A 13,519-nucleotide genomic window follows, 5' to 3' on the forward strand; every position below is an offset into this window, starting at 1 on the left:
GTCAAACTCAACAGAAAATGCGTAAATTTATTCAAATTAGTCAAAATGTAAGACATGGTTTTTATAGCACCGTACGCGCGAATTTTATACAGTTTCACACAAATTGGGTTGAACTCATAAAATACTTGTATAGTAATTTTAAATTAGTTACGTTTTATTTTTTTTTAATTATCTAAACTACTTTTTATTTTAATTATCTAAACCGATTTTTCTCATTGTAGTACACTACCAAAGCACACCTTCGTAAGGCTCCAGGTAAAAGAAGGCTCATTCTTTAATGGCGCCGTCCCACAAACGCGTTCGATTTCAATGCCATACCGAGCGACAAACTCATCCGAAAGCCCCAATTATCGGAAACCGTACCCATGAGCACGGTCACTTACCAATAGGAAGCAGTTCTGCACAAAATCACTAGAAGCTTGCGTGTTTGTGGTGATATTAGCTGTGAAATACGATTGATACGATTCGAGAAGTTGTTCGCCCAATTTCGAGGGAAATAAATAGCAGAAAAGATTCAAGGTTTTTACCTAAGACGTGATGAATCAAGCGGTAAGCATTCAGCGAGAGCAGATTAGCGTATGCTTGGCTGTTAAAATTCCGCTAACCTTCGTTCCTGTTTTGTCGATGCTCGGGATCTTCTACGTATATCTCATCCGAAAAAAGAGGCCTGAGCGGCCGGTGGACGAGTGTGTTGTTGCCGTGTTTGTTGGGGTAGTTTATGCTCATTCGGCACATTAGACTACACACGGTAAAGAATGAAAAGCAACGAAAGCGATCTCAGTTTGAATCAAAAAGCCGAGAGAGACAGACAGAGAGAAGCATAATCATTTGATGGTGTGCCTGTGAGAAGGCACCTCACAAAAGCAGCCCACCGGAAAGGGGCGGTGGATTTTTGGGGCTTCTCGAACCGAATCACCCCCCCCCCCCCCCTGGGCCATCCTTACGTTACGTTTTGTTACATCGTTCATCATCAACATTATGCTGCCGGCCGATGCTGTACGCCGTGAAGGACAAGGAAGGGCAAACGTTATGTTCGCTGACTGCTTTGCACGGTTTTTGGAGCACCGTTCCTCACTCGCACCATACGCCTTTTGTCTGCCGAACACATTGCGCTTTTGTCGCAAAACTCCGTTGCTATGCCTCAACACTGGCAGCAACATCACTACCACCATGCAGCCAACGATACCGGTTGGCCAGGTTGAACCTTTTGCTGGACCGTTTTTCGGACTCGGTTTCATTTTTGCAGCCTGATGAATATATTAAATTACTGTTCGCTGGTCCTCTACTTCCTGTGTTGCCGATTGTGTTAGTGGGGAGAACTGGCACTCGAGTAATGGCAAGAGGAAGCACAATTCCTACCTTTGTAGAACTGTAGAATGGAAGGGTAGGCTCCGGTGGACGGTATGGATGAAAACCCGGTCAAATTTGGACATCTTGATAGCGCACGTGTGTCTGTGTGGTTCTTAAAATTCTTTTAAGGGTTACTATTTTAAGGAACATACGCAGGTTGTTATGTGGGCCCCGTTCTTCCATTCCAAAAACACATTTGTCGACCACCGGCTTTTACTATTGGGGAATTTTGGCTTTCCGAACACACACGGTTACAGGATGACCATCAAAAATAGCTGGAAATTACGCACGATATAATCGAACCTGATACGGGTAAGGTGGCAAGGGGGTCTTGTAAAGTTTTCGAATGGAAAAATGATCTATTTTAAAACTTACATATGTTTAAACATGGGTTTATTTTTAAGCTATCATTTTACAGTGACACACAAAACACTGGTCTGCTTTGTTTAATTAGTGTATGTTATATAGATAAAGTTAATAAGCTTTAAAAAGGACGATACTTTTGCACAAACTTAGAGGACTATATTCACCAAACCCTGAGTTGATAATACGAAAGCAATAAAAGATAAGTTTTTTGTGTGTTGTAAATACAGTGCATAACATAAATATACGGCCACAAGATTGAATAATATGAGACAAATGTTTAGCGAAGTTTATTTTTTAATTATTTTCTCCGTTCTTAAATAAGTATTTCCCGTATTGTAGTGCATAAATGTACATTTCATTATTCGTTGTTTTTTATTTGGTCAATTTTTGAAATCAGTGTGAATTTTAAGCTACATTAATCAATTACATTGATTTACAATTAATTTACTATATTACCTATACTTGTAAAAATCTCGAATTATTCAAAAATTAGAAGATAAAGTGTGTGACTAAATATAAGCCATGAGTTTGTTTTAGAGGGTTATAATATTTTTATATTTTAAAAATGTATACACTTCTTGGATTACTTTATAATTAATTGAGTTTTGAAACAATTATAATGTACTTAAAAAGAAAGCTTTTTCCGATTTATTACTGTTTCTTAAAACAGTTTAAAACAGTTTATAACATAGTATAATTGTATAATAACCTGTATAATTATATTTTTTTATTCATTTTAATACATTTAATACATTTTCGTTTAATAAAAAATAAACCCCCGTATTTTGTATTTTAATTTTCAGCATGTCAATATTTGTTTCTAATTTCTAAAAAAAGTGATTATTTAGTTGTGTTACATACTGTATAATTTCTTATTATTTACTTAAAACAAGATTTTCAAAATCTCAATATAAAATATATAAACTTCAATTTATATTCCAAAAACTTTAATCTAACCATGCTGAAATTAAGCGTGTGCAAATATGGTTCGAATATAGGGCACACATGGGATGTCAAGAAAGTGTCTTTCATTAATTATGGCACATACAGTAACACGCACTGCCATGCCAGCGTTTATTGAAACCGCTCCCTAGGGACGCACGGAAATAAACCCTTACCCTTCCTTGGGCACAATCCATTTGGATTAAAGCGATGAATCACCCCTACGGAGGAAAATGCTAACCATCAAGGGAAGGGCTCGTCAGTTTTATTGTGATTAAAAATATTAATTTCTAGCCAAAAACCTTCGATGAAATCATCAAAAAACAAATTCGTACAAGCTGAGGAGCGACAACAGCGAAAAGAACTTCATAAAAATCGAATCAAAATACCGTTGTTTTTATTTTTTGTTTTAAAAACAAATCCAATATAAGTGATGGAACGAAGTAAGTACAGCCATCGGACCATTTTGTGTTGCTCGCTTCGATATTTATCTTTGCGACGAGCTGAAATCAAAATTCATTACGAACATCTTGACACACCGCGGCAAAGAAAGTAATTACAAATTAATTACAACCCACGGTTACACATGCCACATGTAGTAGAGCACATAAGAAAGCTGTTGCAAGCAGCTCCGTGCCTCTTGACATGCTCATATCAAACAAACAAATATTGACGAACTTGCGTGTGACGTACGCGTACATGCCCGGAAGCCCTTTTCCAGACGATGAAGTCCTTTCCCATTCGCAGCGGCTTTAAAATTCCATCAATTTGCTCGCGTATGTTGTTTAACGCGAAAAGCCGAAAAATAACAACACCGTGCGCGCCTTTTTCGCTAATGCCCGGCGGGTAATGAAATTGTGCCTTTGAATGTACGAAGAAGAACGCTCATTTTGGGGAAAATCTTAAGCGGAATTGTTGTTTTGCAATCGTAACGAATGCGTTGCCACCCGGTGAAGTCGTCTTGCGGTGTTGGTGCGAAAAGCAGATATTCACGCAGCGCCAGAATCGACTCTAATCATGCGGCAAACCGAAAACGGAAGCTACGGTACAGGGCCGATGTTCATAATTCATGTCCAAGCGCGGCCCAGCAGTCGCCGACAATAAGAAATCTAATCCTTTTTTTTACCATTCCCAATCCGAACGCCGGTGGGATGAAAGATTTATAGAAGATTCTGGCCCGTCCTCCGGTGTACGGTTGGGCTGGCCAGTTCCGGTGTCCCGGACAAACCATTAGGCCGATCATTCCCTTCCTTCAGTCGGCTTCGTCGGTACACCGTTTCGTTGAGCCCCTGAGCCATTTTAATGGCGTTTGCAGTGCAGTAAAAGTGATTTACATCCATCGATGCTTAGCACTCCCGGGGCGGAATTTGGTTTTAAGGAGAGTGGACGATACTGCGAATACCGAAAAACGGCCGCTAAGCAAATGGACACTTAATTTAACTGGTTACATGGGACTTTCGGCCGGTCATTATCTAAATGGTTACTAATGGGGTTTGGTGTTTGCGGAAATCGTAGAAGGGAAACTACCCGAAGGGGTTAACCCCGCCACTAGCAAAGTTCAAACGGTTTGGTTGTTGCGTTTAGTAAACGAAGGATGAAATGCTTGAAGTGTGTTTCTAAAAAATCTTACCGATAAGGAACAGGGAAAATATTTTTTTATAATAATAAAAAAAACAATTCAAATTTCCAATCGAATTAGAAGTTCCCAATCACTGACGAAATATTTTTCCCATTTTTTTGTTTCATTAGACATAGGAAAATATTTTACTACCTCAATTTATATTTATGACCCAATCCCAACGAATCTCAGCTAAATCGAATCGATATGAAACAAATATAAATCATCCATTTTTCGTCAAAGTTCCGCGGCAACTGCTCAAAGTGTTCCGAAAATTTAATGTCAAACTATAATTTACGACCTTCGCGACCGATTGTTTCGATTTGTGGCAGACTAACATTGGCCGAAAAAATTAATATTATTTTAAACAAAAAAAAAGTTTATGAGAACAAGTTTTAACGAGCATCAACTCTGCACGATTGTTTCGATATCTTTAGATCCTATGGTGTTCATCACCTTCATGGACAGTCGCTTTATGCCGACTACCTGCACATCTCCGTTCAATTCCTAACCTCGTTCTGCCTGGCAACGACTATAAATTAGTTTGTGTTGTTTCAACTCATGGATATAATAATATGCGTTGTTTGTCAATAATACGCGTCATGCGTCAGACATGTCAAGATCTTCTAAAGTATTTTATGCTAAACTAGCTCCTGAGTAACCCTTCAAAATCATCATTTTCTTGATGTACATCCATCGTAGAAATAAAATCCATGTTGCTCTTTTGAAGCTATATAAATTTTGATTGAATCAAACATGATTACAAATATGTTGTTCAAACGACTTCCAAGGGTCTTCCATTTGGCCAACTCTTAAGAAAGTCAACTTATAAATGACTCTTTTAAAAAAAAATTAATAATTTGGGAAAGTTAAACTACCAGGCATCTAACGCAATTTTAAGTATTAGAACTTTTCTACATACTTAATGTTGTTTCTAATACTTCCAGATTTTCGATTGTAATAAAAATATTAGATAGAAAATTTTCGCCCTTTTGTAGTTTATAGTTTCTCTGATCAAGTTGGTGAATGTTTCTGTTTAATCTTTTGCTCCTTTTTATACAGCTTAGCTTTTCAACTAATAATTTAATGTAGTTTTATTTATTTATTTTACTGTGATGAAAGGCCTCCCATGTTACCTAATTCGTTCTTTATTGTCTACTATTTTCCATTTTTTTCATATTATATTAGATAGATATAAGATTTAATTGAATTCATAATATTTTAACCCCTCTTCCAAATCGAAGTGATTTTGAAGCACAAAACAAAGGAATAGAAAGGTAATGAATCTTCTTCATTTGATGTTCTGCTTTATTGCTTAATAACAATCACACTACTACTATCTTAAGGACGCCTTGTTACAACATAGAAGAAATTTTGTGTGGCTTCAGCATGGAGTTATTATGCAATCGGTAAGAATTTCGAAATTTTTGTTATATTTGTTTTCCTTTTGCACTGTTGTTATTGTTTGGTTGGGGTTAGATTGGTTCGCAAAAAAAACTTCCCTCTTTTACATCCAACGAAACAATGGAGAAAAACACAAAATTAGCAATAATGATTACGATCAAAACAAAACTGCGCATAAAGCAGCATAGCAAAAGGAAAATGACAACAGCGGCAAAACGAAAGCCCCACGACCAGCACAAGGATCTTGGGCAAGAAGCCAAGCGCTGAAGCCTGCCGATCAGGTTACGCCTGATGTAGTTTTGGCATGGTGCAGCGATCGAGGGGTAATAGCAGCTGCCCATTCCAGCCTCATCCTAATTTCCGTGAGGTGTTTTTCTAACACAGAGACCTACATTTGGCAAATGTTCTTTCCCCGAACACACATTAAACGTTGTGGTGTTTTTTTTTTCGTGTTCTTTGTTTATTGGTCCTTTATACTCACGCCATGCATATGCATATTTACTGGCAAAAATTTTACACAAAAAATACGCCTAACATGCTTGATGAATTGCTATAACATAAGCAGCAAAAGGAAGAAGTTTTGAACTTACGTTAGTTTTGAGGCGCCTCTTAAGTACTGTTCAACAACAACAACAGAATGCACACACTCATGCTAGTTGGTGTTTAGATGGATAAAGGGCTACACCGGAAAGGCATGCGTTATGTAATTGGAGTGGGGCAAGAACGTTTTCTTATTCTGCTGTTTTGTTTTTGTTATTATGAACCACCTGGATTGGGAAAAGATGAAGGGAATGTTGTTTGTTTTCTTTGTTTTTTGTTGTTTTTTTATATCCTAAGCTGTGCTTTTACGTTTTTCAAACCCTTTTCATAATTTATTTTTATGATTTGTAAAAGTGTCACTTGAATTTCAAATTATTTAAAAAGCAAAATTAAACTCAACCAAATAGAACGTACTTTCTGTACGAAAACTCTGTACAATCTAGATTAGTTAGAAATTAGAAAATTTAGTCTGTCCGACTTTAGTGTGTGGATCTGTTGTATGGTGTTTTTATACTAGGCGATGGTTACTCTTCGGATGACCAAGTTCTGAGGTCCTATATTGCACAAGACACTCCTAAAATTGGAAATATATCGTTTGTTTGAAAATTGTTAAAGAGAGAACTTAACGTTTAATTAACTTGATGTACTTAATATGTTAAAAATATATGATTTTTCAAGCAGCTTCGGACTGAAGTAAAGATTTTTGATATATCAGTGTTATCGATTATTTTAGTTCTTTTCTTTTTTATTTTTATTTCTTTTTTATTGTATACCGCAAAGGTTAATAAAACTACCTAACTAACTAGCAATACTGCTAAGCCTTTTTTCATGAATAAAAAAAACTAAAAGAAGGTATAACATAAAAATAATAAAGTGCAGACGAACCCTTGAAGAAAGAAAAAAAGGAAAGAATAAAGAGTAGAAAGTTAAGAGAAAATTGAAATACGAATATTGAAAACCGAAACAAAAAGAAGCAAAAAAACGATATTAAATAACTAGGAATATTAAAAATCATGGTTAACTACGAGAGAAAGCAGAAAGAAGACAAGAGAGAAAGGAAGGAAAGATATTATAAAACAAAATAAAAATCCGAAAGAGCATTAAAACTGAAACATCCGAACAAAGGTTCGTTCTGACCATGCAATATGCAGTGAGTTGGTAAGATGAGGGAGAGGATGCAGAAAACGGGAATAAACATAAAAATGCACTAGAAAAAAGAGACCTAATGAGTCAGTTGGCCAAGGAGAAGACTAGTCATTAAGCAGGCTTGGAATCTTATTCGGTAGTATTTATTAAAGTATAAAGTATATATTTGTACCGTACTCTTTTTAAACCTTGGGTTGTTGGTAAACATTGTTTGTTGTTTGTTTAAAACAAACAGTTGATAAAAATATAAACATTATTACTCAAACATATATTAAAATAGTAAATGAAAAGCAGCTAACTGATATCAATTTTAAATTGATAGAAATTGAAGTAGGATAGTTGTATTATATGATAAAATAAGGCAATGAGCAGTATTTATACTTTATAACAAACAACTTTTCATTGAAATACTTATTTAATTAAAATTTGAATTATGTATAATGTATAATTATGTAAAATTTAAGAATTTCGTTGTACTCAATTAGATGTATAACCGACAACAGGACAACAAACAAATAATTATCGTTCAGCACAATTGCATTGCCAAAAGTCACCCATATCAATCATACTGATTGATGGTGTCGATATTCATTTATTATTTCACCAATGATGGAAAAAAACATTTATCCATGGCTGGTGACCTAATTCTAACCCCAATCTTCTAACCCCGTGGAATAGCACTATTTTCCATTATACCACATGCGACAACAGGAAATTTCGCTCAACTTCCGTCCTTTTATCTTGCGAGATCGCACACACGGGACACAACCTTCGGGTAACTATTTTTCCCCCTCGTAAGGCTTATCCTCTTGCATCAAAAAATCATCCCACCTCCTATCCACAGGCCACCACAACGGGAGAAAAGCAGCCGACTGGTCAACGAGTGTTTTGGGATATTTTTATGATTTATTTTCCAAATGCAAACGGGAAATGGACAAAGTTTCCGGCTAAAGGGCACAATCGTTTTCTGCAAACTCGCTTAGCCTATGCGGAAGTGCCAGGACTGGTGGTGAGGGTTTGCAAAATGCTGGCCGGTGATAGAGCGGCGAATGGTTTGAGGGGTGTAAATTAATGTTTTATTTTCTTCGCCAAAATCGCTCACCACACACGGGGGTAACTGGCGCCAGGAATTGCTGGACGGAGAAGTTCGTACACACCACAAAAAGGCGATTGTGTCGATTACACTAGTTTTATGTTTCTTTTTATGTCCTTACGATGACATCGATGCTATCGATGATGATGTTGATAGTAACGCTGATGAGAAGATGGTCGTCCGTTGCTTGACGATTCTTTGCATCAAGTGAATTCACCTTCTTTGCTTAAACACAAGCCTACGGATCGATGAAACTTGCCGGAAAATCAACAAGCGCCATCCATTTCGTGGTACTGGAAAATAGCCTGAAGCCCATTCCATCCCCCGAGTGACCCTGATGTGTCGTAATTTATTCAAAGTTCACCATAAATAAAGCGTCAAAATGAAGTTGTTGCATGAACTGTATTCCTTCGGGGAGGGAAAACGGCATGAGTTTTTCTTATCGTACCCATCCGGAGACTATTTAGCTATAAATGCAAAGCCCGACAAGCGGCAACCGGAGACAATGCTTAACATCCTTGCCGTAAGAACAAACAACAACACGGTGTGTCTGTGGAAATCTTCTTCCTTCTTTCATGTTGCTACCACGAACTGCTCTTTTATCGCTTTTTTATGCACCGTATGTAGATTAAGAACGTGTTGCGTAAATTTCGAGAAACTCGTTTTTCTTTTTTCCCCCTTTTGCACGGCACACACATGCATTTGCTTTTGGACACTACCGGTTAAGGACTTTTCGGCACCGAAAAGGGAAGATGTTGGAATGTTGTCTTTTTTTTTTGATGCGAGATTTCGTACTTACCAAAACAAAACCTCGGCCGGAAAAAAGCAGGGGACAATGTGTACGCCGGATTTAGGCTTGAAATGATTACACCGAGTTTAGGTTAGTGTTTTTGGAAGCGACCCCCAGTGTTGGTCAAAGGATATAGCACATACGCACAAACACACACACACACCTTGCCCTTAGGTGTGCTTACTTAATCGGTCTTTTGAGGGTGCCGAAATGAGTGTCATGAGATTGCTTGGCTGGAGGGAATAGGAGTACGGCAGTTTTGTGCTTGCAAGGGTGGTGATGAAAATGGCCGGATACACACATTGTGAGCAATTGCAGGATATTGAGGTTAGTGGGATTAGGGAAACCGATAAACAGGATAAGAATGAGATTCATTTTTTTGTAAATGTACGACGGTAAAATTTGGCAATACTTTGCTAAAAATTATATCTTTAGAAAAACACAATAAAATTCCCAACATGTATTAGTTAAATATACCCGTCTTTCCGAAAGCACTGAACAACAATCACACAAGTATTTTATTAAATTCTAAGCAAAGATGTTAATGACTTATGGTACGAAATGGTGAAAAACGCGTTAATATTTGATAAATTATACCAATCACGAGATAAAAATAAATTGCAAAATATGCATTTTATGCATCAATCGTTTTCCGCCGTAAGTTATGCAACGCGCCATACATTGCTCCATCAGCTTAAGCTACAGTGCGGATCGCATCGAAAGCAACATCAGTTTGGGTGGATCAGTAGTTTTTTTTCTTTTTCAGTTTTTTTAACAATTCTTTTTTAATGTTCATTAAAAGAATTGTCTAAAATACTTCCATTAATTCCCATACTTAAACCGTCTTGTTTTAAATACAGAAATCCTATCAACAGGGCTGGTTTTATCACTCAACACCATCAGTCAATCCTCCAACCCTTGCCCTCGTGCTACCCTTAACTCGGGAATGCCAAATTCTAATCGTCCTACGAAATGTCCTACCCTTTTCCTTACCTACCTCCCCCCCCCCCCCTCTCCTTCTTCCTTACTTTCCAACTTCCTTCACCGCATCACGCTTATCCCGCTGTTCGTTTTATATCTTCTTTGGTTATGCTACATTTGTAGCAAATCTCATAAAATCCACCCAACACTCGCTCCCGGATCGATGCATAAACCACAACCTCTGACCAGTGCAGTACCGTGATTTTCATGTAAAGTTTCCCCCAGTGGTTCGGAATCGTATATCTGTCTTACGGCCGCCGGAAACGCTACCCAAAAGCCCAAACCATCCTGCTGTGCTGTGCTCCCTTGAGCAAACTGTGTTTGTGTGTTTTTATTTTTTTACACCGATTCCTTTTTCCCGCTACCGGGAAATGGCCGGAAGGATCCACTGACGGTGACCACGTGGGCCATTGTGAAGATGTTCGTTGAAATAAACATCAACAGACAGAGCTTGAAAAAAAAGAAGCAAAACTGCCCAAAAACCGGTACGCCTTTTATATTTATTTATTGTTATTGCTGGTTTTTCGTAACACGAACACCCCCGGCGTACGTCCTTTTCCCGGTAGCAGAGATCACTCAGAGGGGGGTTCCGGGATTTGAACATTGCCACACATAGCCACGGTCTTTGATTTCTAGCACTCTAAGGCCAGTGTCAATCCTTTAACAATAATTCAGGAACAGAGCGAACGCCCATCGAGTCCGTTTAAATCGAAATGCATAAAAATTCAGAATTCAGCTTAGTTGGAGTAAATATCGTTCAGTATACAAACCTGCTCCACACAGCTCTCAAGGGATATCTTCTTCCTAGCACACACCAAACGGTTGGAACAGTATAAATGGATTAAAACACTGTGTGTGTTTTTTTTTTGGTGTTGGCTTTTCTCCTTTCCAAAACTCAATGTTACCATGCTTCATAACCCAAACTGTCACGAGACCCTTACAGCAACCCTTGACGCCCGTCGGGCAGAACGGGTTGAACACGTCGGTAGGGGCGGAACCATAACTTTAATTATTTTTCCAATTACACCTAAATATTTAACGAGTCAATTCATGCCGGCCATGCCCGTTCATGTTGCAAAATGGTGTGTGCAGCATTTTTTTCCTTTGTCTATTGCTGTCCTTCATTCTTCTTTTGCTACCTTACTGTCCAGAGATTTCTTGCATGGCCGGAGGATATGCTCAAAGCAGAGCGCACATTGTGAAAACGCGACAAGATTTCCCAATTTGTGATTTTTTCGTGTTTTTTTTTCTCCTGTGAATCGTTAAGATTTTTTTTCTTCTCCATCCAGAAACGGCCGAAGGTGTGGTTGGGCCTGCTATTGTGTGTGTTTTTTTTGTTCTCATGTCGTGTGCAGAAGCTGTTTAGCTTCCAGCAAAGGAAGTCAAAATGCAAGTCGCCTACTAATGAATGATACATTGTTTTCCCCGTGACGCCACCCGTTTGGTCGCGTACCAGTACAATTGAAAGGGTTCTGCATGGGACGTAGCAGTTGCGGCAGAGCACAAGTACAAGTTGATATTTCGAACAAACCCCAAAACTGGACCCGGGATAGCTGGATAACATGAAGCAGGATATCCGATTTTTTTTTTCGTATCAAATCTTATTTATTGCCCTCGGAGACGAATGGCGTAAATGAGCATGAACAAAAAGAAAATGCTTCGCGCGCAGCCTTCAATGAGACACACGATCAACCCTTTTACCCTGCAAAACAATTATGGCCCAGTGTGGTGCGGGATGGTGGAAAATTGTGTCGTCATAATTTTTCCATTTTCCAGACACGGTTTGAAACCTGCTAGTTTGGTAGGCAGAAACGCGTGCAGAAATTATGATAGATTACCGCTTCTCGGTGGAAAACGGAAACGCTCCAAAGCACTTAACAGCACCCGGGGCAAATTTAGTGAAAGCTTGAAAATATTCATTCCCAAAAAAACGAGTATTTTAAAAAATGTGGAAAATATAAAAATTTGAAAATTAAAACGTAACTTTAATGATTCGTAATGAGTATTCTGCAAGGGTATGAGTGTATTTTTTTTATTATTCTTCCACAAAAAGTCTCAAACAAAATGTTTATTGCTGCGCAGCATGTGATCAAGTGAAAGTGACAGGATTTGTTTCTAACACGTTGTGATTTGTGTTAATGATGAAATGAGGAAGAAAAGGGTAAAATTTTCGAGGATACAATTCGTGGGATAACTCTAACGGTAAGCTGCGTGAGATAATTTTGAATGGCTAATATATAAAATAAAAGATAGAATTGTAAATAATACGGTACAAGTGTTTACTTATGCCTTCCTTAAAGTTGGCTTCATTCAAATTTGAGAGCATGCAAGGGTATTATTTCAAACATTGAACTCCCGATAAAGAACGTCTTTAGCTATGCTTCCAATCCACTCAGGAATTTTTTATTAAGTGGATACTGATTAATCTTCTCTATGAAAACCCCCTTCAAACGGGAACGCTTCCACCCCCTTAATATGTTACAAACCATCCCAACCCTAATGTGCACCCTCTACATCCGACCGTTACACATATCATCCAGTTTTCGGGCTGCAGGAAACAATTCCCACGATTAAGCGTGGCACATCAATGCATGGGAGAATTTGTACGCCTTCGTTCCCCATGGCCGACAAGTACACGCCATACCTTCCACTGTGCTGTACGCCTACAAGTACACTTGAAAAGGTTCTACGATGGATAAAACATTAATTCAGTATAAATCACAATCACAAAAATTGGAAACAATGCTAGATAAACAACTCCAGTGCGCGAGTAATATTGCTGTACCCCTTTTCGCACGCAGAACGATGATAAGTGATAAGCTGAACAGTAGTAATGCAACAATATTCTGAAAGGGCAAATCTGATATGTGGAGCAACGATCCTTGGGGAATTTGGTGCGTCACGTTAGGTAGTTCTCATGGGTGATTGTTTATCTAGGTAAAACAAACAAAATAGTAAAATTCCCCTAACAAAATGTAACAAAATGCCTTCCTTCCCTGTGCCATGAAGATGGTAATCAAATTCTCATTATCTGGTCACATCCTTGCAGGATGACAGGTTGAGCAAAACGGTTCCATATAAAGATTGGATAGCCCACGTTTTGTTGCCCTCATGTGTGTGAAATGTTATAAACGGTAGATATTTAATTGTGCACTCATTTTGTTTTCGATTAGTGGAAACACTTACCATGATTATCATTCGAATTTCCAGGATAGTAATTCTAGCTCGGCCGTTTATCGGTTTCAGTTGAAATGCTTGTCAGGTTTGGTATTGTTTTTGTGATTTGCTA

This window comes from Anopheles funestus, chromosome 2RL, assembly GCF_943734845.2.
Source record: "Anopheles funestus chromosome 2RL, idAnoFuneDA-416_04, whole genome shotgun sequence".
Lineage (NCBI taxonomy): Eukaryota > Metazoa > Arthropoda > Insecta > Diptera > Culicidae > Anopheles > Anopheles funestus.